Below are 25933 nucleotides of genomic sequence, written 5' to 3'. Positions count from 1 at the left end.
GAGTTGTTTGTTGTTAGGGTGTTAGTGTTGTTTGATGTTAGGGGTTTAGGGTTGTTTGTTGTTAGTGGGTTAGGGTTGTTTGTTGTTAGTGGGTTAGTGTTTTTGGTTTTCAGGGGTTAGGGTTGTTTGTTGTTTGGGGGTTAGTGTTTGTTGTTAGGGGGTTAGGGTTGTTTGTTGTTACGGTGTTAGTGGTTTGTGTTGTTAGGGTGTTCGTGTTGTTTGATGTTAGGGGTTTAGGGTTGTTTGTTGTTAGGGGGTTAGGGTTGTTTGTTGTTAGGGTGTTAGTGTTCTTTGTTGTTAGGGGGTTAGGGTTGTTTCTTGTTACGGGGTTAGTGTTGTTTGTTGTTACGGGGTTAGGGTAGTTTCTTGTTAGGGGTTTAGGGTTGTTTGTTGTTAGTGGGTTAGGGTTGTTTCTTGTTGGGGTTACTGGTTTTTGTTGTTAGGGTGTTAGTGTTGTTTGTTGTTAGGGTGTTAGTGGTTTGTGTTGTTAGGGGGTTAGTGTTGTTTGATGTTAGGGGTTTAGGGTTGTTTTTTGTTAGGGGGTTAGAGTTGTTTGTTGTTGGGGTTTATTGGTTTTTGTTGTTAGGGTGTTAGTGTTGTTTGTTGTTAGGGTGTTAGTGGTTTGTGTTGTTAGGGGGTTAGTGTTGTTTGATGTTAGGGGTTTAGGGTTGTTTGTTGTTAGGGGGTTAGAGTTGTTTGTTGTTAGGGTGTTAGTGTTGTTTGTTGTTAGGGGTTTAGGGTTGTTTGTTTTTAGGGGTTTAAGGTTGTTTCTTGTTGGGTTTTAGTGGTTTTTGTTGTTAGGGTGTTAGTGTTGTTTGTTGTTAGGGTGTTAGTGGTTTGTGTTGTTAGGGGGTTAGTGTTGTTTGATGTTAGGGGTTTAGGGTTGTTTGTTGTTAGGGGGTTAGAGTTGTTTGTTGTTAGGGTGTTAGTGTTGTTTGTTGTTAGGGGTTTAGGGTTGTTTGTTGTTAGGGGTTTAAGGTTGTTTCTTGTTGGGGTTTAGTGGTTTTTGTTGTAAGGGTGTTAGTGTTGTTTGTTGTTAGGGTGTTAGTGGTTTGTGTTGTTAGGGGGTTAGTGTTGTTTGATGTTAGGGGTTTAGGGTTGTTTGTTGTTAGGGTGTTAGTGTTCTTTGATGTTAGGGGTTTAGGGTTGTTTGTTGTTAGCGTGTTAGTGTTCTTTGTTGTTAGGGGCTTAGGGTTGTTTCTTGTTACGGGGTTAGTGTTGTTTGTTGTTACGGGGTTAGGGTACTTTCTTGTTAGGGGTTTAGTGTTGTTTTTTGTTAGGGGGTTAGTGTTTGTTGTTAGGGGTTTAGGGTTGTTTCTTGTTGGGGTTTAGTGGTTTTTGTTGTTAGGGTGTTAGTGTTGTTTGTTGTTAGGGTGTTAGTGGTTTGTGTTGTTAGGGGGGTAGTGTTGTTTGATGTTAGGGGTTTAGGGTTGTTTGTTGTTAGTGGGTTAGGGTTGTTTGTTGTTAGTGGGTTAGTGTTTTTGGTTTAAAGGGGTTAGGGTTGTTTGTTGTTAGGGTGTTAGTGTTCGTTGTTGTTAGGGGGTTAGGGTTGCTTCTTGTTACGGGGTTAGTGTTGTTTGTTGTTACGGGGTTAGGGTAGTTTCTTGTTAGGGGTTTAGTGTTGTTTTTTGTTAGGGGGTTAGTGTTTGTTGTTAGGGGTTTAAGGTTGTTTCTTGTTGGGGTTTAGTGGTTTTTGTTGTTAGGGTGTTAGTGTTGTTTGATGTTAGGGTGTTAGTGGTTTGTGTTGTTAGGGGGTTAGTGTTGTTTGATGTTAGGGGTTTAGGGTTGTTTGTTGTTAGGGGGTTAGAGTTGTTTGTTGTTAGGGTGTTAGTGTTGTTTGTTGTTAGGGGTTTAGGGTTGTTTGTTGTTAGGGGTTTAAGGTTGTTTCTTGTTGTGGTTTAGTGGTTTTTGTTGTTAGGGTGTTAGTGTTGTTTGTTGTTAGGGTGTTAGTGGTTTGTGTTGTTAGGGGTTTAGTGTTGTTTGATGTTAGGGGTTTAGGGTTGTTTGTTGTTAGGGGTTTAGAGTTGTTTGTTGTTAGCGTGTTAGTGTTGTTTGTTGTTAGGGGTTTAGGGTTGTTTGCTGTTAGGGGTTTAAGGTTGTTTCTTGTTGGGGTTTAGTGGTTTTTGTTGTTAGGGTGTTAGTGTTGTTTGTTGTTAGGGTGTTAGTGGTTTGTGTTGTTAGGGGGTTAGTGTTGTTTGATGTTAGGGGTTTAGGTTTGTTTGTTGTTAGGGGGTTAGAGTTGTTTGTTGTTAGGGTGTTAGTGTTGTTTGTTGTTAGGGGTTTAGGGTTGTTTGTTGTTAGGGGTTTAAGGTTGTTTCTTGTTGGGGTTTAGTGGTTTTTGTTGTTAGGGTGTTAGTGTTGTTTGTTGTTAGGGGGTTAGTGGTGTGTGTTGTTAGGGGGTTAGTGTTGTTTGATGTTAGGGGTTTAGGGTTGTTTGTTGTTAGGGGGTTAGAGTTGTTTGTTGTTAGGGTGTTAGTGTTGTTTGTTGTTAGGGGTTTAGGGTTGTTTGTTGTTAGGGGTTTAAGGTTGTTTCTTGTTGGGGTTTAGTGGTTTTTGTTGTTAGGGTGTTAGTGTTGTTTGTTGTTAGGGTGTTAGTGGTTTGTGTTGTTAGGGGGTTAGTGTTGTTTGATGTTAGGGGTTTAGGGTTGTTTGTTGTTAGGGTGTTAGAGTTGTTTGTTGTTAGGGTGTTAGTGTTGTTTGTTGTTAGGGGTTTAGGGTTGTTTGTTGTTAGGGGTTTAAGGTTGTCTCTTGTTGGGGTTTAGTGGTTTTTGTTGTTAGGGTGTTAGTGTTGTTTGTTGTTAGGGTGTTAGTGGTTTGTGTTGTTAGGGGGTTAGTGTTGTTTGATGTTAGGGGTTTAGGGTTGTTTGTTGTTAGGGGGTTAGTGTTGTTTGATGTTAGGGGTTTAGGGTTGTTTGTTGTTAGGGGTTTAAGGTTGTTTCTTGTTGGGGTTTAGTGGTTTTTGTTGTTAGGGTGTTAGTGTTGTTTGATGTTAGGGGTTTAGAGTTGTTTGTTGTTACGGGGTTAGGGTTGTTTGTTGTTAGGGGTTTAGGGTTGTTTGTTGTTAGTGGGTTAGGGTTGTTTGTTGTTAGTGGGTTAGTGTTTTTGGTTTTCAGGGGTTAGGGTTGTTTGTTGTTTGGGGGTTAGTGTTTGTTGTTAGGGGGTTAGGGTTGTTTGTTGTTAGGGTGTTAGTGTTGTTTGTTGTTAGGGTGTTAGTGGTTTGTTTTGTTAGGGGGTTAGTGTTGTTTGATGTTAGGGGTTTAGGGTTGTTTGTTGTTAGGGGGTTAGAGTTGTTTGTTGTTAGGGTGTTAGTGTTGTTTGTTGTTAGGGGTTTAGGGTTGTTTGTTGTTAGCGGTTTAAGGTTGTTTCTTGTTGGGGTTTAGTGGTTTTTGTTGTTAGGGTGTTAGTGTTGTTTGTTGTTAGGGTGTTAGTGGTTTGTGTTGTTAGGGGGTTAGTGTTGTTTGATGTTAGGGGTTTAGGGTTGTTTGTTGTTAGTGGGTTAGGGTTGTTTGTTGTTAGTGGGTTAGTGTTTTTGGTTTTCAGGGGTTAGGGTTGTTTGTTGTTAGGGGGTTAGTGTTGTTTGTTGTTAGGGTGTTAGTGGTTTGTGTTGTTAGGGGGTAATTGTTGTTTGATGTTAGGGGTTTAGGGTTGTTTGTTGTTAGGGGTTTAAGGTTGTTTCTTGTTGGGGTTTAGTGGTTTTTGTTGTTAGGGTGTTAGTGTTGTTTGATGTTAGGTTGTTAGTGGTTTGTGTTGTTAGGGGGTTAGTGTTGTTGGATGTTAGGAGTTTAGGGTTGTTTGTTGTTAGGGGGTGAGAGTTGTTTGTTGTTAGGGTGTTAGTGTTGTTTGTTGTTAGGGGGTTAGTGTTGTTTGTTGTTAGGGGTTTAGGGTTGTTTCTTGTTGGGGTTTAGTGGTTTTTGTTGTTAGGGTGTTAGTCTTTATTGTGGTTAGGGGGTTAGTGTTGTTGGTTGTTCGGGGGTTAGCGTTGTTTGTTGTTTGGGGGTTAGGGTTGTTTGTTGTTAGTGGGTTACTCTTTTTGGTTTTTAGGGGTTAGGGTTGTTTGTTGTTTGGGGGTTAGTGTTTGTTGTTAGGGGGTTTGGGTTGTTTGTTGTTAGGGTTTTAGTGTTCTTTGATGTTAGGGGTTTAGGGTTGTTTGCTGTTAGGGGGTTAGTGTTGTTTGTTGTTAGGGTGTTAGGGATGTTTGTTTTTAGTGGGTTAGTGTTTTTGGTTTTTAGGGCTTAGGGTTGTTTGTTGTTTGGGGGTTAGTGTTTGTTGTTAGGGGGTTAATGTTGTTTTGTTGTTAGGGTGTTAGTGGTTTGTGTGGTTAGGTTGTTAGTGTTGTTTGATGTTAGGGGTTTAGGGTTGTTTGTTGTTAGGGGTTTAAGGTTGTTTCTTGTTGGGGTTTAGTGGTTTTTGTTGTTAGGGTGTTAGTGTTGTTTGATGTTAGGGGTTTAGGGTTGTTTGTTGTTAGGGGGTTAGAGTTGTTTGTTGTTAGGGGTTTAGTGTTGTTTGATGTTAGGGGTTTAGGGTTGTTTGTTGTTAGGGGTTTAGGGTTGTTTCTTGTTGGGGTTTAGTGGTTTTTGTTGTTAGGGTGTTAGTGTTGTTTGTTGTTAGGGTGTTAGGGGTTTGTGTTGTTAGGGGGTTAGTGTTGTTTGATGTTAGGGGTTTAGGGTTGTTTGTTGTTAGTGGGTTAGGGTTGTTTGTTGTTAGTGGGTTAGTGTTTTTGGTTTAAAGGGGTTAGGGTTGTTTGTTGTTAGGGTGTTAGTGTTCTTTGTTGTTAGGGGGTTAGGGTTGTTTCTTGTTACGGGGTTAGTGTTGTTTGTTGTTACGGGGTTAGGGTAGTTTCTTGTTAGGGGTTTAGTGTTGTTTTTTGTTAGGGGGTTAGTGTTTGTTGTTAGGGGTTTAAGGTTGTTTCTTGTTGGGGTTTAGTGGTTTTTGTTGTTAGGGTGTTAGTGTTGTTTGATGTTAGGGTGTTAGTGGTTTGTGTTGTTAGGGGGTTAGTGTTGTTTGATGTTAGGGGTTTAGGGTTGTTTGTTGTTAGGGGGTTAGAGTTGTTTGTTGTTAGGGTGTTAGTGTTGTTTGTTGTTAGGGGTTTAGGGTTGTTTGTTGTTAGGGGTTTAAGGTTGTTTCTTGTTGTGGTTTAGTGGTTTTTGTTGTTAGGGTGTTAGTGTTGTTTGTTGTTAGGGTGTTAGTGGTTTGTGTTGTTAGGGGTTTAGTGTTGTTTGATGTTAGGGGTTTAGGGTTGTTTGTTGTTAGGGGTTTAGAGTTGTTTGTTGTTAGCGTGTTAGTGTTGTTTGTTGTTAGGGGTTTAGGGTTGTTTGCTGTTAGGGGTTTAAGGTTGTTTCTTGTTGGGGTTTAGTGGTTTTTGTTGTTAGGGTGTTAGTGTTGTTTGTTGTTAGGGTGTTAGTGGTTTGTGTTGTTAGGGGGTTAGTGTTGTTTGATGTTAGGGGTTTAGGTTTGTTTGTTGTTAGGGGGTTAGAGTTGTTTGTTGTTAGGGTGTTAGTGTTGTTTGTTGTTAGGGGTTTAGGGTTGTTTGTTGTTAGGGGTTTAAGTTTGTTTCTTGTTGGGGTTTAGTGGTTTTTGTTGTTAGGGTGTTAGTGTTGTTTGTTGTTAGGGGGTTAGTGGTTTGTGTTGTTAGGGGGTTAGTGTTGTTTGATGTTAGGGGTTTAGGGTTGTTTGTTGTTAGGGGGTTAGAGTTGTTTGTTGTTAGGGTGTTAGTGTTGTTTGTTGTTAGGGGTTTAGGGTTGTTTGTTGTTAGGGGTTTAAGGTTGTTTCTTGTTGGGGTTTAGTGGTTTTTGTTGTTAGGGTGTTAGTGTTGTTTGTTGTTAGGGTGTTAGTGGTTTGTGTTGTTAGGGGGTTAGTGTTGTTTGATGTTAGGGGTTTAGGGTTGTTTGTTGTTAGGGGGTTAGAGTTGTTTGTTGTTAGGGTGTTAGTGTTGTTTGTTGTTAGGGGTTTAGGGTTGTTTGTTGTTAGGGGTTTAAGGTTGTCTCTTGTTGGGGTTTAGTGGTTTTTGTTGTTAGGGTGTTAGTGTTGTTTGTTGTTAGGGTGTTAGTGGTTTGTGTTGTTAGGGGGTTAGTGTTGTTTGATGTTAGGGGTTTAGGGTTGTTTGTTGTTAGGGGGTTAGTGTTGTTTGATGTTAGGGGTTTAGGGTTGTTTGTTGTTAGGGGTTTAAGGTTGTTTCTTGTTGGGGTTTAGTGGTTTTTGTTGTTAGGGTGTTAGTGTTGTTTGATGTTAGGGTGTTAGTGGTTTGTGTTGTTAGGGGGTTAGTGTTGTTGGATGTTAGGGGTTTAGGGTTGTTTGTTGTTAGGGGGTTAGAGTTGTTTGTTGTTAGGGTGTTAGTGTTGTTGGTTGTTAGGGGTTTAGGGTTGTCTCTTGTTGGGGTTTAGTGGTTTTTGTTGTTAGGGTGTTAGTGTTGTTTGTTGTTAGGGTGTTAGTGGTTTGTGTTGTTAGGGGGTTAGTGTTGTTTGATGTTAGGGGTTTAGGGTTGTTTGTTGTTAGTGGGTTAGGGTTGTTTGTTGTTAGTGGGTTAGTGTTTTTGGTTTTCAGGGGTTAGGGTTGTTTGTTGTTAGGGGGTTAGTGTTGTTTGTTGTTAGGGTGTTAGTGGTTTGTGTTGTTAGGGGGTTAGTGTTGTTTGATGTTAGGGGTTTAGGGTTGTTTGTTGTTAGGGGGTTAGAGTTGTTTGTTGTTAGGGTGTTAGTGTTGTTTGTTGTTAGGGTGTTAGTGGTTTGTGTTGTTAGGGGGTTAGTGTTGTTTGATGTTAGGGGTTTAGGGTTGTTTGTTGTTAGGGGGTTAGAGTTGTTTGTTGTTAGGGTGTTAGTGTTGTTTGATGTTAGGGGTTTAGGGTTGTTTGCTGTTAGGGGTTTAAGGTTGTCTCTTGTTGGGGTTTAGTGGTTTTTGTTGTTAGGGTGTTATTGTTGTTTGTTGTTAGGGTGTTAGTGGTTTGTGTTGTTAGGGGGTAGTGTTGTTTGATGTTAGGTGTTTAGGGTTGTTTGTTGTTAGTGGGTTAGGGTTGTTTGTTGTTAGTGTGTTAGTGTTTTTGGTTTTCAGGGGTTAGGGTTGTTTGTTGTTAGGGGGTTAGTGTTGTTTGTTGTTAGGGTGTTAGTGGTTTGTGTTGTTAGGGGGTTAGTGTTGTTTGATGTTAGGGGTTTAGGGTTGTTTGTTGTTAGGGGGTTAGAGTTGTTTGATGTTAGGGTGTTAGTGTTGTTTGATGTTAGGGGTTTAGGGTTGTTTCTTGTTTGGGTTTAGTGGTTTTTGTTGTTAGGGTGTTAGTGTTGTTTGTTGTTAGGGTGTTAGTGGTTTGTGTTGTTAGGGGGTTAGTGTTGTTTGATGTTAGGGGTTTAGGGTTGTTTGTTGTTAGGGGTTTAAGGTTGTTTCTTGTTGGGGTTTAGTGGTTTTTGTTGTTAGGGTGTTAGTGTTGTTTGATGTTAGGGGATTAGGGTTGTTTGTTGTTAGGGGGTTAGAGTTGTTTGTTGTTAGGGTGTTAGTGCTGTTTGATGTTAGGGGTTTAGGGTTGTTTGTTGTTAGGGGTTTAAGGTTGTTTCTTGTTGGGTTTTAGTGGTTTTTGTTGTTAGGGTGTTAGTGTTGTTTGTTGTTAGGGTGTTAGTGGTTTGTGTTGTTAGGGGGTTAGTGTTGTTTGATGTTAGGGGTTTAGGGTTGTTTGTTGTTAGTGGGTTAGGGTTGTTTGTTGTTAGAGGGTTAGTGTTTTTGGTTTTCAGGGGTTAGGGTTGTTTGTTGTTTGGGGGTTAGTGTTTGTTGTTAGGGGGTTAGGGTTGTTTGTTGTTAGGGTGTTAGTGGTTTGTGTTGTTATTGTGTTAGTGTTGTTTGATGTTAGGGGTTTAGGATTGTTTGTTGTTAGGGGTTTAAGGTTGTTTCTTGTTGGGGTTTAGTGGTTTTTGTTGTTAGGGTGTTAGTGTTGTTTGATGTTGGGTGTTAGTGGTTTGTGTTGTTAGGGGGTTAGTGTTCTTTGATGTTAGGGGTTTAGGGTTGTTTGTTGTTAGGGGGTTAGAGTTGTTTGTTGTTAGGGTGTTAGTGTTGTTTGTTGTTAGGGGTTTAGGGTTGTTTGTTGTTAGGGGTTTAAGGTTGTTTCTTGTTGGGGTTTAGTGGTTTTTGTTGTAAGGGTGTTAGTGTTGTTAGTTGTTAGGGTGTTAGTGGTTTGTGTTGTTAGGGGGTTAGTGTTGTTTGATGTTAGGAGGTTAGGGTTGTTTGTTGTTAGGGTGTTAGTGTTCTTTGATGTTAGGGGTTTAGGGTTGTTTGTTGTTAGGGTGTTAGTGTTCTTTGTTGTTAGGGGGTTAGGGTTGTTTCTTGTTACGGGGTTAGTGTTGTTTGTTGTTACGGGGTTAGGGTACTTTCTTGTTAGGGGTTTAGTGTTGTTTTTTGTTAGGGGGTTAGTGTTTGTTGTTAGGGGTTTAGGGTTGTCTCTTGTTGGGGTTTAGTGGTTTTTGTTGTTAGGGTGTTAGTGTTGTTTGTTTTTAGGGTGTTAGTGGTTTGTGTTGTTAGGGGGTTAGTGTTGTTTGATGTTAGGGGTTTAGGGTTGTTTGTTGTTAGTGCGTTAGGGTTGTTTGTTGTTAGTGGGTTAGTGTTTTTGGTTTTCAGGGGTTAGGGTTGTTTGTTGTTAGGGTGTTAGTGTTCTTTGTTGTTAGGGGGTTAGGGTTGTTTCTTGTTACGGGGTTAGTGTTGTTTGTTCTTACGGGGTTAGGGTAGTTTCTTGTTAGGGGTTTAGTGTTGTTTTTTGTTAGGGGGTTAGTGTTTGTTTTTAGGGGTTTAGGGTTGTTTCTTGTTGGGGTTTAGTGGTTTTTGTTGTTAGGGTGTTAGTGTTGTTTGTAGTTAGGGTGTTAGTGTTGTTTGTTGTTAGGGGTTTAGGGTTGTTTGTTGTTAGGGGTTTAAGGTTGTTTCTTGTTGGGGTTTAGTGGTTTGTGTTGTTAGGGTGTTAGTGTTGTTTGATGTTAGGGGTTTAGGGTTGTTTGTTTTTAGGGGTTTAAGGTTGTTTCTTGTTGGGGTTCAGTGGTTTTTGTTGTTAGGGTGTTAGTGTTGTTTGTTGTTAGGGTGTTAGTGGTTTGTGTTGTTAGGGGGTTAGTGTTGTTTGATGTTAGGGGTTTAGGGTTGTTTGTTGTTAAGGGGTTAGAGTTGTTTGTTGTTAGGGTGTTAGTGTTGTTTGTTGTTAGGGGTTTAGGGTTGTTTGTTGTTAGGGGTTTAAGGTTGTTTCTTGTTGGGGTTTAGTGGTTTTTGTTGTTAGGGTGTTAGTGTTGTTTGTTGTTAGGGTGTTAGTGGTTTGTGTTGTTAGGGGGTTAGTGTTGTTTGATGTTAGGGGTTTAGGGTTGTTTGTTGTTAGGGGGTTAGAGTTGTTTGTTGTTAGGGTGTTAGTGTTGTTTGTTGTTAGGGGTTTAGGGTTGTTTGTTGTTAGGGGTTTAAGGTTGTTTCTTGTTGGGGTTTAGTGGTTTTTGTTGTTAGGGTGTTAGTGTTGTTCGTTGTTAGGGTGTTAGTGGTTTGTGTTGTTAGGGGGTTAGTGTTGTTTGATGTTAGGGGTTTAGGGTTGTTTGTTGTTAGTGGGTTAGGGTTGTTTGTTGTTAGGGGTTTAAGGTTGTTTCTTGTTGTGGTTTAGTGGTTTTTGTTGTTAGGGTGTTAGTGTTGTTTGTTGTTAGGGTGTTAGTGGTTTGTGTTGTTAGGGGTTTAGTGTTGTTTGATGTTAGGGGTTTAGGGTTGTTTGTTGTTAGGGGGTTAGAGTTGTTTGTTGTTAGCGTGTTAGTGTTGTTTGTTGTTAGGGGTTTAGGGTTGTTTGCTGTTAGGGGTTTAAGGTTGTTTCTTGTTGGGGTTTAGTGGTTTTTGTTGTTAGGGTGTTAGTGTTGTTTGTTGTTAGGGTGTTAGTGGTTTGTGTTGTTAGGGGGTTAGTGTTGTTTGATGTTAGGGGTTTAGGGTTGTTTGTTGTTAGGGGGTTAGAGTTGTTTGTTGTTAGGGTGTTAGTGTTGTTTGTTGTTAGGGGTTTAGGGTTGTTTGTTGTTAGGGGTTTAAGGTTGTTTCTTGTTGGGGTTTAGTGGTTTTTGTTGTTAGGGTGTTAGTGTTGTTTGTTGTTAGGGTGTTAGTGGTTTGTGTTGTTAGGGGGTTAGTGTTTGATGTTAGGGGTTTAGGGTTGTTTGTTGTTAGGGGGTTAGAGTTGTTTGTTGTTAGGGTGTTAGTGTTGTTTGTTGTTAGGGGTTTAGGGTTGTTTGTTGTTAGGGGTTTAAGGTTGTCTCTTGTTGGGGTTTAGTGGTTTTTGTTGTTAGGGTGTTAGTGTTGTTCGTTGTTAGGGTGTTAGTGGTTTGTGTTGTTAGGGGGTTAGTGTTGTTTGATGTTAGGGGTTTAGGGTTGTTTGTTGTTAGTGGGTTAGGGTTGTTTGTTGTTTGGGGGTTAGGATTGTTTGTTGTTACGGGGTTAGTGTTGTTTGTTGTTACGGGGTTAGGGTAGTTTCTTGTTAGGGGTTTAGTGTTGTTTTTTGTTAGGGGGTTAGTGTTTGTTGTTAGGGGTTTAGGGTTGTTTCTTGTTGGGGTTTAGTGGTTTTTGTTGTTAGGGTGTTATTGTTGTTTGATGTTAGGGGTTTAGGGTTGTTTGTTGTTAGGGGGTTAGAGTTGTTTGTTGTTAGGGTGTTAGTGTTGTTTGATGTTAGGGGTTTAGGGTTGTTTGTTGTTAGGGGTTTAAGGTTGTTTCTTGTTGTGGTTTAGTGGTTTTTGTTGTTAGGGTGTTAGTGTTGTTTGTTGTTAGGGTGTTAGTGGTTTGTGTTGTTACGGGGTTAGTGTTGTTTGATGTTAGGTGTTTAGGGTTGTTTGTTGTTAGTGGGTTAGGGTTGTTTGTTGTTAGTGGGTTAGTGTTTTTGGTTTTCAGGGGTTAGGGTTGTTTGTTGTTAGGGTGTTAGTGTTGTTTGTTGTTAGGGTGTTAGTGGTTTGTGTTGTTAGGGAGTTAGTGTTGTTTGATGTTAGGGGTTTAGGGTTGTTTGTTGTTAGGGGGTTAGAGTTGTTTGATGTTAGGGTGTTAGTGTTGTTTGATGTTAGGGGTTTAGGGTTGTTTGTTGTTAGGGGTTTAAGGTTGTTTCTTGTTTGGGTTTAGTGGTTTTTGTTGTTAGGGTGTTAGTGTTGTTTGTTGTTAGGGTGTTAGTGGTTTGTGTTGTTAGGGGGTTAGTGTTGTTTGATGTTAGGGGTTTAGGGTTGTTTGTTGTTACGGGTTTAAGGTTGTTTCTTGTTGGGGTTTAGTGGTTTTTGTTGTTAGGGTGTTAGTGTTGTTTGATGTTAGGGGTTTAGGGTTGTTTGTTGTTAGGGGGTTAGAGTTGTTTGTTGTTAGGTTGTTAGTGCTGTTTGATGTTAGGGGTTTAGGGTTGTTTGTTGTTAGGGGTTTAAGGTTGTTTCTTGTTGGGGTTTAGTGGTTTTTGTTGTTAGGGTGTTAGTGTTGTTTGTTGTTAGGGTGTTAGTGGTTTGTGTTGTTAGGGGGTTAGTGTTGTTTGATGTTAGGGTTTTAGGGTTGTTTGTTGTTAGTGGGTTAGGGTTGTTTGTTGTTAGAGGGTTAGTGTTTTTGGTTTTCAGGGGTTAGGGTTGTTTGTTGTTTGGGGGTTAGTGTTTGTTGTTAGGGTGTTAGTGTTGTTTGTTGTTAGGGTGTTAGTGGTTTTTGTTGTTAGGGTGTTAGTGTTGTTTGTTGGTAGGGCGTTAGTGTTGTTTGTTGTTAGGGGTTTAGGGTTGTTTGTTGTTAGGGGTTTAAGGTTGTTTCTTGTTGGGGTTTAGTGGTTTTTGTTGTTAGGGTGTTAGTGTTGTTTGATGTTAGGGGTTTAGGGTTGTTTGCTGTTAGGGGGTTAGAGTTGTTTGTTGTTAGGGTGTTAGTGTTGTTTGATGTTAGGGGTTTAGGGTTGTTTGTTGTTAGGGGTTCAAGGTTGTTTCTTGTTGGGGTTTAGTGGTTTTTGTTGTTAGGGTGTTAGTGTTGTTTGTTGTTAGGGTGTTAGTGGTTTGTGTTGTTAGGGGGTTAGTGTTGTTTGGTGTTAGGGGTTTAGGGTTGTTTGTTGTTAGGGGTTTAAAGTTGTTTCTTGTTGGGGTTTAGTGGTTTTTGTTGTTAGGGTGTTAGTGTTGTTTGATGTTAGGGGTTTAGGGTTGTTTGTTGTTAGGGGGTTAGAGTTGTTTGTTGTTAGGGTGTTAGTGTTGTTTGATTTTAGGGGTTTAGGGTTGTTTGTTGTTAGGGGTTTAAGGTTGTTTCTTGTTGGGGTTTAGTGGTTTTTGTTGTTAGGGTGTTAGTGTTGTTTGTTGTTAGGCTGTTAGTGGTTTGTGGTGTTAGGGGGTTAGTGTTGTTTGATGTTAGGTGTTTAGGGTTGTTTGTTGTTAGTGGGTTAGGGTTGTTTGTTGTTAGTGGGTTAGTGTTTTTGGTTTTCAGGGGTTAGGGTTGTTTGTTGTTAGGGGGTTAGTGTTGTTTGTTGTTAGGGTGTTAGTGGTTTGTGTTGTTAGGGGGTTAGTGTTGTTTGATGTTAGGGGTTTAGGGTTGTTTGTTGTTAGGGGGTTAGAGTTGTTTGATGTTAGGGTGTTAGTGTTGTTTGATGTTAGGGGTTTAGGGTTTTTTGTTGTTAGGGGTTTAAGGTTGTTTCTTGTTTGGGTTTAGTGGTTTTTGTTGTTAGGGTGTTAGTGTTGTTTGTTGTTAGGGTGTTAGTGGTTTGTGTTGTTAGGGGGTTAGTGTCGTTTGATGTTAGGGGTTTAGGGTTGTTTGTTGTTAGGGGTTTAAGGTTGTTTCTTGTTGGGGTTTAGTGGTTTTTGTTGTTAGGGTGTTAGTGTTCTTTGATGTTAGGGGTTTAGGGTTGTTTGTTGTTAGGGGGTTAGAGTTGTTTGTTGTTAGGGTGTTACTGCTGTTTGATGTTAGGGGTTTAGGGTTGTTTGTTGTTAGGGGTTTAAGGTTGTTTCTTGTTGGGGTTTAGTGGTTTTTGTTGTTAGGGTGTTAGTGTTGTTTGTTGTTAGGGTGTTAGTGGTTTGTGTTGTTAGGGGGTTAGTGTTGTTTGATGTTAGGGGTTTAGGGTTGTTTGTCGTTAGTGGGTTAGGGTTGTTTGTTGTTAGAGGGTTAGTGTTTTTGGTTTTCAGGGGTTAGGGTTGTTTGTTGTTTGGGGGTTAGTGTTTGTTGTTAGGGGGTTAGTGTTGTTTGTTGTTAGGGTGTTAGTGGTTTGTGTTGTTAGGGTGTTAGTGTTGTTTGATGTTAGGGGTTTAGGATTGTTTGTTGTTAGGGGTTTAAGGTTGTTTCTTGTTGGGGTTTAGTGGTTTTTGTTGTTAGGGTGTTAGTGTTGTTTGATGTTGGGTGTTAGTGGTTTGTGTTGTTAGGGGGTTAGTGTTGTCTGATGTTAGGGGTTTAGGGTTGTTTGTTGTTAGGGGGTTAGAGTTGTTTGTTGTTAGGGTGTTAGTGTTGTTTGTTGTTAGGGGTTTAGGGTTGTTTGTTGTTAGGGGTTTAAGGTTTTTTCTTGTTGGGGTTTAGTGGTTTTTGTTGTTAGGGTGTTAGTGTTGTTTGTTGTTAGGGTGTTAGTGGTTTGTGTTGTTAGGGGGTTAGTGTTGTTTGATGTTAGGAGGTTAGGGTTGTTTGTTGTTAGGGTGTTAGTGTTCTTTGATGTTAGGGGTTTAGGGTTGTTTGTTGTTAGGGTGTTAGTGTTCTTTGTTGTTAGGGGGTTAGGGTTGTTTCTTGTTACGGGGTTAGTGTTGTTTGTTGTTACGGGGTTAGGGTAGTTTCTTGTTAGGGGTTTAGTGTTGTTTTTTGTTAGGGGGTTAGTGTTTGTTGTTAGGGGTTTAGTGTTGTTTCTTGTTGGGGTTTAGTGGTTTTTGTTGTTAGGTGTTAGTGTTGTTTGTTGTTAGGGTGTTAGTGGTTTGTGTTGTTAGGGGGTTAGTGTTGTTTGATGTTAGGGGTTTAGGGTTGTTTGTTGTTAGTGGGTTAGGGTTGTTTGTTGTTAGTGGGTTAGTGTTTTTGGTTTTCAGGGGTTAGGGTTGTTTGTTGTTAGGGTGTTAGTGTTCTTTGTTGTTAGGGGGTTAGGGTTGTTTCTTGTTACGGGGTTAGTGTTGTTTGTTGTTACGGGTTTAGGGTAGTTTCTTGTTAGGGGTTTAGTGTTGTTTTTTGTTAGGGGGTTAGTGTTTGTTGTTAGGGGTTTAGGGTTGTTTCTTGTTGGGGTTTAGTGGTTTTTGTTGTTAGGGTGTTAGTGTTGTTTGTAGTTAGGGTGTTAGTGTTGTTTGTTGTTAGGGGTTTAGGGTTGTTTGTTGTTAGGGGTTTAAGGTTGTTTCTTGTTGGGGTTTAGTGGTTTTTGTTGTTAGGGTGTTAGTGTTGTTTGATGTTAGGGGTTTAGGGTTGTTTGTTGTTGGGGGTTAGAGTTGTTTGTTGTTAGGGTGTTAGTGTTGTTTGATGTTAGGGGTTTAGGGTTGTTTGTTGTTAGGGGTTTAAGGTTGTTTCTTGTTGGGGTTTAGTGGTTTTTGTTGTTAGGGTGTTAGTGTTGTTTGTTGTTAGGGTGTTAGTGGTTTGTGTTGTTAGGGGGTTAGTGTTGTTTGATGTTAGGGGTTTAGGGTTGTTTGTTGTTAGTGGGTTAGGGTTGTTTGTTGTTAGTGGGTTAGTGTTTTTGGTTTTCAGGGGTTAGGGTTGTTTGTTGTTTGGGGGTTAGTGTTTGTTGATAGGGGGTTAGTGTTGTTTGTTGTTAGGGTGTTAGTGGTTTGTGTTGTTAGGGTGTTAGTGTTGTTTGATGTTAGGGGTTTAGGGTTGTTTGTTGTTAGGGGTTTAAGGTTGTTTCTTGTTGGGGTTTAGTGGTTTTTGTTGTTAGGGTGTTAGTGTTGTTTGATGTTGGGTGTTAGTGGTTTGTGTTGTTACGGGGTTAGTGTTGTTTGATGTTAGGGGTTTAGGGTTGTTTGTTGTTAGGGGGTTAGAGTTGTTTGTTGTTAGGGTGTTAGTGTTGTTTGTTGTTAGGGGTTTAGGGTTGTTTGTTGTTAGGGGTTTAAGGTTGTTTCTTGTTGTGGTTTAGTGGTTTTTGTTGTTAGGGTGTTAGTGTTGTTTGTTGTTAGGGTGTTAGTGGTTTGTGTTGTGTGGGGGTTAGTGTTGTTTGATGTTAGGGGTTTAGGGTTGTTTGTTGTTAGGGGGTTAGAGTTGTTTGTTGTTAGCGTGATAGTGTTGTTGGTTGTTAGGGGTTTAGGGTTGTTTGCTGTTAGGGGTTTAAGATTGTTTCTTGTTGGGGTTTAGTGGTTTTTGTTGTTAGGGTGTTAGTGTTGTTTGTTGTTAGGGTGTTAGTGGTTTGTGTTGTTAGGGGGTTAGTGTTGTTTGATGTTAGGGGTTTAGGGTTGTTTGTTGTTAGGGGTTTAAGGTTGTTTCTTGTTGGGGTTTAGTGGTTTTTGTTGTTAGGGTGTTAGTGTTGTTTGATGTTAGGGGTTTAGGGTTGTTTGTTGTTAGGGGGTTAGAGTTGTTTGTTGTTAGGGTGTTAGTGTTGTTTGTTGTTAGGGGTTTAGGGTTGTTTGTTGTTAGGGGTTTAAGGTTGTTTCTTGTTGGGGTTTAGTGGTTTTTGTTGTTAGGGTGTTAGTGTTGTTTGTTGGTAGGGTGTTAGTGGTTTGTGTTGTTAGGGGGTTAGTGTTGTTTGATGTTAGGGGTTTAGGGTTGTTTGTTGTTAGGGGGTTAGAGTTGTTTGTTGTTAGGGTGTTAGTGTTGTTTGTTGTTAGGGGTTTAGGGTTGTTTGTTGTTAGGGGTTTAAGGTTTTTTCTTGTTGGGGTTTAGTGGTTTTTGTTGTTAGGGTGTTAGTGTTGTTTGTTGTTAGGGTGTTAGTGGTTTGTGTTGTTAGGGGGTTAGTGTTGTTTGATGTTAGGGGTTTAGTGTTGTTTGTTGTTAGGGGGTTAGAGTTGTTTGTTGTTAGGGTGTTAGTGTTGTTTGTTGTTAGGGGTTTAGGGTTGTTTGTTGTTAGAGGTTTAAGGTTGTCTCTTGTTGGGGTTTAGTGGTTTTGTTGTTAGGGTGTTAATGTTGTTTGTTGTTAGGGTGTTAGTGGTTTGTGTTGTTAGGGGGTTAGTGTTGTTTGATGTTATGGGTTTAGGGTTGTTTGTTGTTAGGGGGTAGAGTTGTTTGTTGTTACGGTGTTAGTGTTTGTTGTTAGGGGTTTAGGGTTGGTTGTTGTTAGGGGGTTAGAGTTGTTTGTTGTTAGGGTGTTAGTGTTGTTTGATGTTAGGGGTTTAGGGTTGTTTGTTATTAGTGGGTTAGGGTTGTTTGTTGTTAGTGGGTTAGTGTTTTTGGTTTTCAGGGGTTAGGGTTGTTTGTTGTTTGGGGGTTAATGTTTGTTGTTAGGGGGTTAGGGTTGTTTGTTGTTACGGTGTTAGTGGTTTGTGTTGTTAGGGTGTTAGTGTTGTTTGATGTTAGGGGTTTAGTGTTGTTTGTTGTTAGGGGTTTAGGGTTGTTTGTTGTTAGGGTGTTAGTGTTCTTTGTTGTTAGGGGGTTAGGGTTGTTTCTTGTTACGGGGTTAGTGTTGTTTGTTGTTACGGGGTTAGGGTAGTTTCTTGTTAGGGGTTTAGGGTTGTTTGTTGTTAGTGGGTTAGGGTTGTTTCTTGTTGGGGTTTAGTGGTTTTTGTTGTTAGGGTGTTAGTGTTGTTTGTTGTTAGGGTGTTAGTGGTTTGTGTTGTTAGGGGGTTAGTGTTTTTTGATGTTAGGGGTTTAGGGTTGTTTGTTGTTAGGGGGTTAGAGTTGTTTGCTGTTGGGGTTTAGTGGTTTTTGTTGTTAGGGTGTTAGTGTTGTTTGTTGTTAGGGTGTTAGTGGTTTGTGTTGTTAGGGGGTTAGTGTTGTTTGATGTTAGGGGTTTAGGGCTGTTTGTTGTTAGTGGGTTAGGGTTGATTGTTGTTAGTGGGTTAGTGTTTTTGGTTTTCAGGGGTTAGGGTTGTTTGTTGTTTGGGGGTTAGTGTTTGTTGTTAGGGGGTTAGGGTTGTTTGTTGTTAGGGTGTTAGTGGTTTGTGTTGTTAGGGTGTTAGTGTTGTTTGATGTTAGGGGTTTAGGGTTGTTTGTTGTTAGGGGGTTAATGTTGTTTGTTTTTAGGGTGTTAGTGGTTTGTGTTGTTAGGGGGTTAGTGTTGTTTGATGTTAGGGTTTTAGGGTTGTTTGTTGTTAGGGGGTTAGAGTTGTTTGTTGTTAGGGTGTTAGTGTTGTTTGTTGTTAGGGGTTTAGGGTTGTTTGTTGTTAGGGGTTTAAGGTTGTTTCTTGTTGGGGTTTAGTGGTTTTTGTTGTTAGGGTGTTAGTGTTGTTTGTTGTTAGGGTGTTAGTGGTTTGTGTTGTTAGGGGGTTAGTGTTGTTTGATGTTAGGGGTTTAGGGTTGTTTGTTGTTAGGGGGTTAGAGTTGTTTGTTGTTAGGGTGTTAGTGTTGTTTGTTGTTAGGGGTTTAGGGTTGTTTGTTGTTAGGGGTTTAAGGTTGTTTCTTGTTGGGGTTTAGTGGTTTTTGTTGTTAGGGTGTTAGTGTTGTTTGATGTTAGGGGTTTAGGGTTGTTTGTTGTTAGGGGGTTAGAGTTGTTTGTTGTTAGGGTGTTAGTGTTGTTTGATGTTAGGGGTTTAGGGTTGTTTGTTGTTAGGGGTTTAAGGTTGTTTCTTGTTGGGGTTTAGTGGTTTTTGTTGTTAGGGTGTTAGTGTTGTTTGTTGTTAGGGTGTTAGTGGTTTGTGTTGTTAGGGGGTTAGTGTTGTTTGATGTTAGGGGTTTAGGGTTGTTTGTTGTTAGGGGTTTAAGGTTGTTTCTTGTTGGGGTTTAGTGGTTTTTGTTGTTAGGGTGTTAGTGTTGTTTGATGTTAGGGGTTTAGGGTTGTTTGTTGTTAGGGGGTTAGAGTTGTTTGTTGTTAGGGTGTTAGTGTTGTTTGATGTTAGCGGTTTAGGGTTGTTTGTTGTTAGGGGTTTAAGGTTGTTTCTTCTTGGGGTTTAGTGGTTTTTGTTGTTAGGGTGTTAGTGTTGTTTGTTGTTAGGGTGTTAGTGGTTTGTGTTGTTAGGGGGTTAGTGTTGTTTGATGTTAGGTGTTTAGGGTTGTTTGTTGTTAGTGGGTTAGGGTTGTTTGTTGTTAGTGGGTTAGTGTTTTTGGTTTTCAGGGGTTAGGGTTGTTTGTTGTTAGGGGGTTAGTTTTGTTTGTTGTTAGGGTGTTAGTGGTTTGTGTTGTTAGGGGGTTAGTGTTGTTTGATGTTAGGGGTTTAGGGTTGTTTGTTGTTAGGGTGTTAGGGTTGTTTGTTGTTAGTGGGTTAGGGTTGTTTGTTGTTAGAGGGTTAGTGTTTTTGGTTTTCAGGGGTTAGGGTTGTTTGTTGTTTGGGGGTTAGTGTTTGTTGTTAGGGGGTTAGTGTTGTTTGTTGTTAGGGTGTTAGTGGTTTGTGTTGTTAGGGTGTTAGTGTTGTTTGATGTTAGGGGTTTAGGATTGTTTGTTGTTAGGGGTTTAAGGTTGTTTCTTGTTGGGGTTTAGTGGTTTTTGTTGTTAGGGTGTTAGTGTTGTTTGATGTTGGGTGTTAGTGGTTTGTGTTGTTAGGGGGTTAGTGTTGTTTGATGTTAGGGGTTTAGGGTTGTTTGTTGTTAGGGGGTTAGAGTTGTTTGTTGTTAGGGTGTTAGTGTTGTTTGTTGTTAGGGGTTTAGGGTTGTTTGTTGTTAGGGGTTTAAGGTTTTTTCTTGTTGGGGTTTAGTTGTTTTTGTTGTTAGGGTGTTAGTGTTGTTTGTTGTTAGGGTGTTAGTGGTTTGTGTTGTTAGGGGGTTAGTGTTGTTTGATGTTAGGAGGTTAGGGTTGTTTGTTGTTAGGGTGTTAGTGTTCTTTGATGTTAGGGGTTTAGGGTTGTTTGTTGTTAGGGTGTTATTGTTCTTTGTTGTTAGGGGGTTAGGGTTGTTTCTTGTTACGGGGTTAGTGTTGTTTGTTGTTACGGGGTTAGGGTAGTTTCTTGTTAGGGGTTTAGTGTTGTTTTTTGTTAGGGGGTCAGTGTTTGTTGTTAGGGGTTTAGGGTTGTTTCTTTTTGGGGTTTAGTGGTCTTTGTTGTTAGGGTGTTAGTGTTGTTTGTTGTTAGGGTGTTAGTGTTGTTTGATGTTAGGGGTTTAGGGTTGTTTGTTGTTAGGGGTTTAAGGTTGTTTCTTGTTGGGGTTTAGTGGTTTTTGTTGTTAGGGTGTTAGTGTTGTTTGATGTTAGGGTGTTAGTGGTTTGTGTTGTTAGGGGGTTAGTGTTGTTTGATGTTAGGGGTTTAGGTTTGTTTGTTGTTAGTGGGTTAGGGTTGTTTGTTGTTAGTGGGTTAGTGTCTTTGGTTTTCAGGGGTTAGGGTTGTTTGTTGTTTGGGGGTTAGTGTTTGTTGTTAGGGGGTTAGTGTTGTTTGTCGTTAGGGTGTTAGTGGTTTGTGTTGTTAGGGTGTTAGTGTTGTTTGATGTTAGGGCTTTAGGGTTGTTTGTTGTTAGGGGTTTAAGGTTGTTTCTTGTTGGGGTTTAGTGGTTTTTGTTGTTAGGGTGTTAGTGTTGTTTGATGTTAGGGGTTTAGGGTTGTTTGTTGTTAGGGGGTTAGAGTTGTTTGTTGTTAGGGTGTTAGTGTTGTTTGATGTTAGGGGTTTAGGGTTGTTTGTTGTTAGGGGTTTAAGGTTGTTTCTTCTTGGGGTTTAGTGGTTTTTGTTGTTAGGGTGTTAGTGTTGTTTGTTGTTAGGGTGTTAGTGGTTTGTGTTGTTAGGGGGTTAGTGTTGTTTGATGTTAGGTGTTTAGGGTTGTTTGTTGTTAGTGGGTTAGGGTTGTTTGTTGTTAGTGGGTTAGTGTTTTTGGTTTTCAGGGGTTAGGGTTGTTTGTTGTTAGGGGGTTAGTTTTGTTTGTTGTTAGGGTGTTAGTGGTTTGTGTTGTTAGGGGGTTAGTGTTGTTTGATGTTAGGGGTTTTGGGTTGTTTGTTGTTAGGGGGTTAGAGTTGTTTGATGTTAGGGTGTTAGTGTTGTTTGATGTTAGGGGTTTAGGGTTGTTTGTTGTTAGGGGTTTAAGGTTGTTTCTTGTTGGGGTTTAGTGGTTTTTGTTGTTAGGGTGTTAGTGTTGTTTGTTGTTAGGGTGTTAGTGGTTTGTGTTGTTAGGGGGTTAGTGTTGTTTGATGTTAGGGTTTAGGGTTGTTTGATGTTAGGGGTTTAGGGTTGTTTGTTGTTAGTGGGTTAGGGTTGTTTGTTGTTAGAGGGTTAGTGTTTTTGGTTTTCAGGGGTTAGGGTTGTTTGTTGTTTGGGGGTTAGTGTTTGTTGTTAGGGGGTTAGTGTTGTTTGTTGTTAGGGTGTTAGTGGTTTGTGTTGTTAGGGTGTTAGTGTTGTTTGATGTTAGGGGTTTAGGATTGTTTGTTGTTAGGGGTTTAAGGTTGTTTCTTGTTGGGGTTTAGTGGTTTTTGTTGTTAGGGTGTTAGTGTTGTTTGATGTTGGGTGTTAGTGGTTTGTGTTGTTAGGGGGTTAGTGTTGTTTGATGTTAGGGGTTTAGGGTTGTTTGTTGTTAGGGGGTTAGAGTTGTTTGTTGTTAGGGTGTTAGTGTTGTTTGTTGTTAGGGGTTTAGGGTTGTTTGTTGTTAGGGGTTTAAGGTTGTTTCTTGTTGGGGTTTAGTGGTTTTTGTTGTTAGGGTGTTAGTGTTGTTTGTTGTTAGGGTGTTAGTGGTTTGTGTTGTTAGGGGGTTAGTGTTGTTTGATGTTAGGAGGTTAGGGTTGTTTGTTGTTAGGGTGTTAGTGTTCTTTGATGTTAGGGGTTTAGGGTTGTTTGTTGTTAGGGTGTTATTGTTCTTTGTTGTTAGGGGGTTAGGGTTGTTTCTTGTTACGGGGTTAGTGTTGTTTGTTGTTACGGGGTTAGGGTAGTTTCTTGTTAGGGGTTTAGTGTTGTTTTTTGTTAGGGGGTTAGTGTTTGTTGTTAGGGGTTTAGGGTTGTTTCTTGTTGGGGTTTAGTGGTCTTTGTTGTTAGGGTTTTAGTGTTGTTTGTTGTTAGGGTGTTAGTGTTGTTTGATGTTAGGGGTTTAGGGTTGTTTGTTGTTAGGGGTTTAAGGTTGTTTCTTGTTGGGGTTTAGTGGTTTTTGTTGTTAGGGTGTTAGTGTTGTTTGATGTTAGGGTGTTAGTGGTTTGTGTTGTTAGGGGGTTAGTGTTGTTTGATGTTAGGGGTTTAGGTTTGTTTGTTGTTAGTGGGTTAGGGTTGTTTGTTGTTAGTGGGTTAGTGTCTTTGGTTTTCAGGGGTTAGGGTTGTTTGTTGTTTGGGGGTTAGTGTTTGTTGTTAGGGGGTTAGTGTTGTTTGTCGTTAGGGTGTTAGTGGTTTGTGTTGTTAGGGTGTTAGTGTTGTTTGATGTTAGGGCTTTAGGGTTGTTTGTTGTTAGGGGTTTAAGGTTGTTTCTTGTTGGGGTTTAGTGGTTTTTGTTGTTAGGGTGTTTGTGTTGTTTGTTGTTAGGGTGTTAGTGGTTTGTGTTGTTAGGGGGTTAGTGTTGTTTGATGTTAGGGGTTTAGGGTTGTTTGTTGTTAGTGGGTTAGGGTTGTTTGTTGTTAGTGGGTTAGTTTTTTTGGTTTTCAGGGGTTAGGGTTGTTTGTTGTTAGGGTGTTAGTGTTCTTTGTTGTTAGGGGGTTAGGGTTGTTTCTTCTTACGGGGTTAGTGTTGTTTGTTGTTACGGGGTTAGGGTAGTTTCTTGTTAGGGGTTTAGTGTTGTTTTTTGCTAGGGGGTTAGTGTTTGTTGTTAGGGGTTTAGGGTTGTTTCTTGTTGGGGTTTAGTGGTTTTTGTTGTTAGGGTGTTAGTGTTGTTTGTTGTTAGGGTGTTAGTGGTTTGTGTTGTTAGGGGGTTAGTGTTGTTTGATGTTAGGGGTTTAGGGTTGTTTGTTGTTAGGGGGTTAGTGTTTGTTGTTAGGGTGTTAGTGTTGTTTGTTGTTAGGGGTTTAGGGTTGTTTGTTGTTAGGGGTTTAAGGTTGTTTCTTGTTGGGGTTTAGTGGTTTTTGTTGTTAGGGGGTTAGTGTTGTTTGTTGTTAGGTTGTTAGTGGTTTGTGTTGTTAGGGTGTTAGTGTTGTTTGATGTTAGGGGTTTAGGGTTGTTTGTTGTTAGGGGTTTAAGGTTGTTTCTTGTTGGGGTTTAGTGGTTTTTGTTGTTAGGGTGTTAGTGTTGTTTGATGTTAGGGTGTTAGTGGTTTGTGTTGTTAGGGGGTTAGTGTTGTTTGATGTTAGGGGTTTAGGGTTGTTTGTTGTTAGGGGGTTAGAGTTGTTTGTTGTTAGGGTGTTAGTGTTGTTTGTTGTTAGAGGTTTAGGGTTTTTTGTTGTTAGGGGTTTAAGGTTGTTTCTTGTTGGGGTTTAGTGGTTTTTGTTGTTAGGGTGTTAGTGTTGTTTGTTGTTAGGGTGTTAGTGGTTTGTGTTGTTAGGGGGTTAGTGTTGTTTGATGTTAGGGGTTTAGGGTTGTTTGTTGTTAGTGGGTTAGGGTTGTTTGTTCTTAGTGGGTTAGTGTTTTTGGTTTTCAGGGGTTAGGGTTGTTTGTTGTTAGGGTGTTAGTGTTCTTTGTTGTTAGGGGGTTAGGGTTGTTTCTTGTTACGGGGTTAGTGTTGTTTGTTGTTACGGGGTTAGGGTAGTTTCTTGTTAGGGGTTTAGTGTTGTTTTTTGTTGGGGGGTTAGTGTTTGTTGTTAGGGGTTTAGGGTTGTTTCTTGTTGGGGTTTAGTGGTTTTTGTTGTTAGGGTGTTAGTGTTGTTTGTTGTTAGGGTGTTAGTGGTTTGTGTTGTTAGGGGGTTAGTGTTGTTTGATGTTAGGGTTTTAGGGTTGTTTGTTGTTAGTGGGTTAGGGTTGTTTGTTGTTAGTGGGTTAGTGTTTTTGGTTTTCAGGGGTTAGGGTTGTTTGTTGTTTGGGGGTTAGTGTTTGTTGTTAGGGGGTTAGTGTTGTTTGTTGTTAGGGTGTTAGTGGTTTGTGTTGTTAGGGGGTTAGTGTTGTTTGATGTTAGGGGTTTAGGGTTGTTTGTTGTTAGTGGGTTAGGGTTGTTTGTTGTTAGTGGGTTAGTTTCTTTGGTTTTCAGGGGTTAGGGTTGTTTGTTGTTTGGGGGTTAGTGTTTGTTGTTAGGGGGTTAGGGTTGTTTGTTGTTAGGGTGTTAGTGGTTTGTGTTGTTAGGGTGTTAGTGTTGTTTGATGTTAGGGGTTTAGGGTTGTTTGTTGTTAGGGGTTTAAGGTTGTTTCTTGTTGGGGTTTAGTGGTTTTTGTTGTTAGGGTGTTAGTGTTGTTTGATGTTAGGGTGTTAGTGGTTTGTGTTGTTAGGGTGTTAGTGTTGTTTGATGTTAGGGGTTTAGGTTTGTTTGTTGTTAGTGGGTTAGGGTTGTTTGTTGTTAGTGGGTTAGTGTCTTTGGTTTTCAGGGGTTAGGGTTGTTTGTTGTTTGGGGGTTAGTGTTTGTTGTTAGGGGGTTAGTGTTGTTTGTCGTTAGGGTGTTAGTGGTTTGTGTTGTTAGGGTGTTAGTGTTGTTTGATGTTAGGGCTTTAGGGTTGTTTGTTGTTAGGGGTTTAAGGTTGTTTCTTGTTGGGGTTTAGTGGTTTTTGTTGTTAGGGTGTTAGTGTTGTTTGATGTTAGGGGTTTAGGGTTGTTTGTTGTTAGGGGGTTAGAGTTGTTTGTTGTTAGGGTGTTAGTGTTGTTTGATGTTAGGGGTTTAGGGTTGTTTGTTGTTAGGGGTTTAAGGTTGTTTCTTCTTGGGGTTTAGTGCTTTTTGTTGTTAGGGTGTTAGTGTTGTTTGTTGTTAGGGTGTTAGTGGTTTGTGTTGTTAGGGGGTTAGTGTTGTTTGATGTTAGGTGTTTAGGGTTGTTTGTTGTTAGTGGGTTAGGGTTGTTTGTTGTTAGTGGGTTAGTGTTTTTGGTTTTCAGGGGTTAGGGTTGTTTGTTGTTAGGGGGTTAGTTTTGTTTGTTGTTAGGGTGTTAGTGGTTTGTGTTGTTAGGGGGTTAGTGTTGTTTGATGTTAGGGGTTTTGGGTTGTTTGTTGTTAGGGGGTTAGAGTTGTTTGATGTTAGGGTGTTAGTGTTGTTTGATGTTAGGGGTTTAGGGTTGTTTGTTGTTAGGGGTTTAAGGTTGTTTCTTGTTGGGGTTTAGTGGTTTTTGTTGTTAGGGTGTTAGTGTTGTTTGTTGTTAGGGTGTTAGTGGTTTGTGTTGTTAGGGGGTTAGTGTTGTTTGATGTTAGGGGTTTAGGGTTGTTTGTTGTTAGGGGTTTAAGGTTGTTTCTTGTTGGGGTTTAGTGGTTTTTGTTGTTAGGGTGTTAGTGTTGTTTGATGTTAGGGGTTTAGGGTTGTTTGTTTTTAGGGGGTTAGAGTTGTTTGTTGTTAGGGTGTTAGTGCTGTTTGATGTTAGGGCTTTAGGGTTGTTTGTTGTTAGGGGTTTAAGGTTGTTTCTTGTTGGGGTTTAGTGGTTTTTGTTGTTAGGGTGTTAGTGTTGTTTGTTGTTAGGGTGTTAGCGGTTTGTGTTGTTAGGGGGTTAGTGTTGTTTGATGTTAGGGGTTTAGGGTTGTTTGTTGTTAGTGGGTTAGGGTTGTTTGTTGTTAGAGGGTTAGTGTTTTTGGTTTTCAGGGGTTAGGGTTGTTTGTTGTTTGGGGGTTAGTGTTTGTTGTTAGGGGGTTAGTGTTGTTTGTTGTTAGGGTGTTAGTGGTTTGTGTTGTTAGGGTGTTAGTGTTGTTTGATGTTAGGGGTTTAGGATTGTTTGTTGTTAGGGGTTTAAGGTTGTTTCTTGTTGGGGTTTAGTGGTTTTTGTTGTTAGGGTGTTAGTGTTGTTTGATGTTGGGTGTTAGTGGTTTGTGTTGTTAGGGGGTTAGTGTTGTTTGATGTTAGGGGTTTAGGGTTGTTTGTTGTTAGGGGGTTAGAGTTGTTTGTTGTTAGGGTGTTAGTGTTGTTTGTTGTTAGGGGTTTAGGGTTGTTTGTTGTTAGGGGTTTAAGGTTGTTTCTTGTTGGGGTTTAGTGGTTTTTGTTGTTAGGGTGTTAGTGTTGTTTGTTGTTAGGGTGTTAGTGGTTTGTGTTGTTAGGGGGTTAGTGTTGTTTGATGTTAGGAGGTTAAGGTTGTTTGTTGTTAGGGTGTTAGTGTTCTTTGATGTTAGGGGTTTAGGGTTGTTTGTTGTTAGGGTGTTATTGTTCTTTGTTGTTAGGGGGTTAGGGTTGTTTCTTGTTACGGGGTTAGTGTTGTTTGTTGTTACGGGGTTAGGGTAGTTTCTTGTTAGGGGTTTAGTGTTGTTTTTTGTTAGGGGGTTAGTGTTTGTTGTTAGGGGTTTAGGGTTGTTTCTTGTTGGGGTTTAGTGGTCTTTGTTGTTAGGGTTTTAGTGTTGTTTGTTGTTAGGGTGTTAGTGTTGTTTGATGTTAGGGGTTTAGGGTTGTTTGTTGTTAGGGGTTTAAGGTTGTTTCTTGTTGGGGTTTAGTGGTTTTTGTTGTTAGGGTGTTAGTGTTGTTTGATGTTAGGGTGTTAGTGGTTTGTGTTGTTAGGAGGTTAGTGTTGTTTGATGTTAGGGGTTTAGGTTTGTTTGTTGTTAGTGGGTTAGGGTTGTTTGTTGTTAGTGGGTTAGTGTCTTTGGTTTTCAGGGGTTAGGGTTGTTTGTTGTTTGGGGGTTAGTGTTTGTTGTTAGGGGGTTAGTGTTTTTTGTCGTTAGGGTGTTAGTGGTTTGTGTTGTTAGGGTGTTAGTGTTGTTTGATGTTAGGGCTTTAGGGTTGTTTGTTGTTAGGGGTTTAAGGTTGTTTCTTGTTGGGGTTTAGTGGTTTTTGTTGTTAGGGTGTTTGTGTTGTTTGTTGTTAGGGTGTTAGTGGTTTGTGTTGTTAGGGGGTTAGTGTTGTTTGATGTTAGGGGTTTAGGGTTGTTTGTTGTTAGTGGGTTAGGGTTGTTTGTTGTTAGTGGGTTAGTTTTTTTGGTTTTCAGGGGTTAGGGTTGTTTGTTGTTAGGGTGTTAGTGTTCTTTGTTGTTAGGGGGTTAGGGTTGTTTCTTCTTACGGGGTTAGTGTTGTTTGTTGTTACGGGGTTAGGGTAGTTTCTTGTTAGGGGTTTAGTGTTGTTTTTTGCTAGGGGGTTAGTGTTTGTTGTTAGGGGTTTAGGGT

The sequence above is a fragment of the Elephas maximus genome, chromosome 17 (genome assembly GCF_024166365.1).
Source record: "Elephas maximus indicus isolate mEleMax1 chromosome 17, mEleMax1 primary haplotype, whole genome shotgun sequence".
Taxonomy (NCBI): Eukaryota; Metazoa; Chordata; class Mammalia; order Proboscidea; family Elephantidae; genus Elephas; species Elephas maximus.
Note: the sequence above shows the minus strand (reverse complement) of the source record.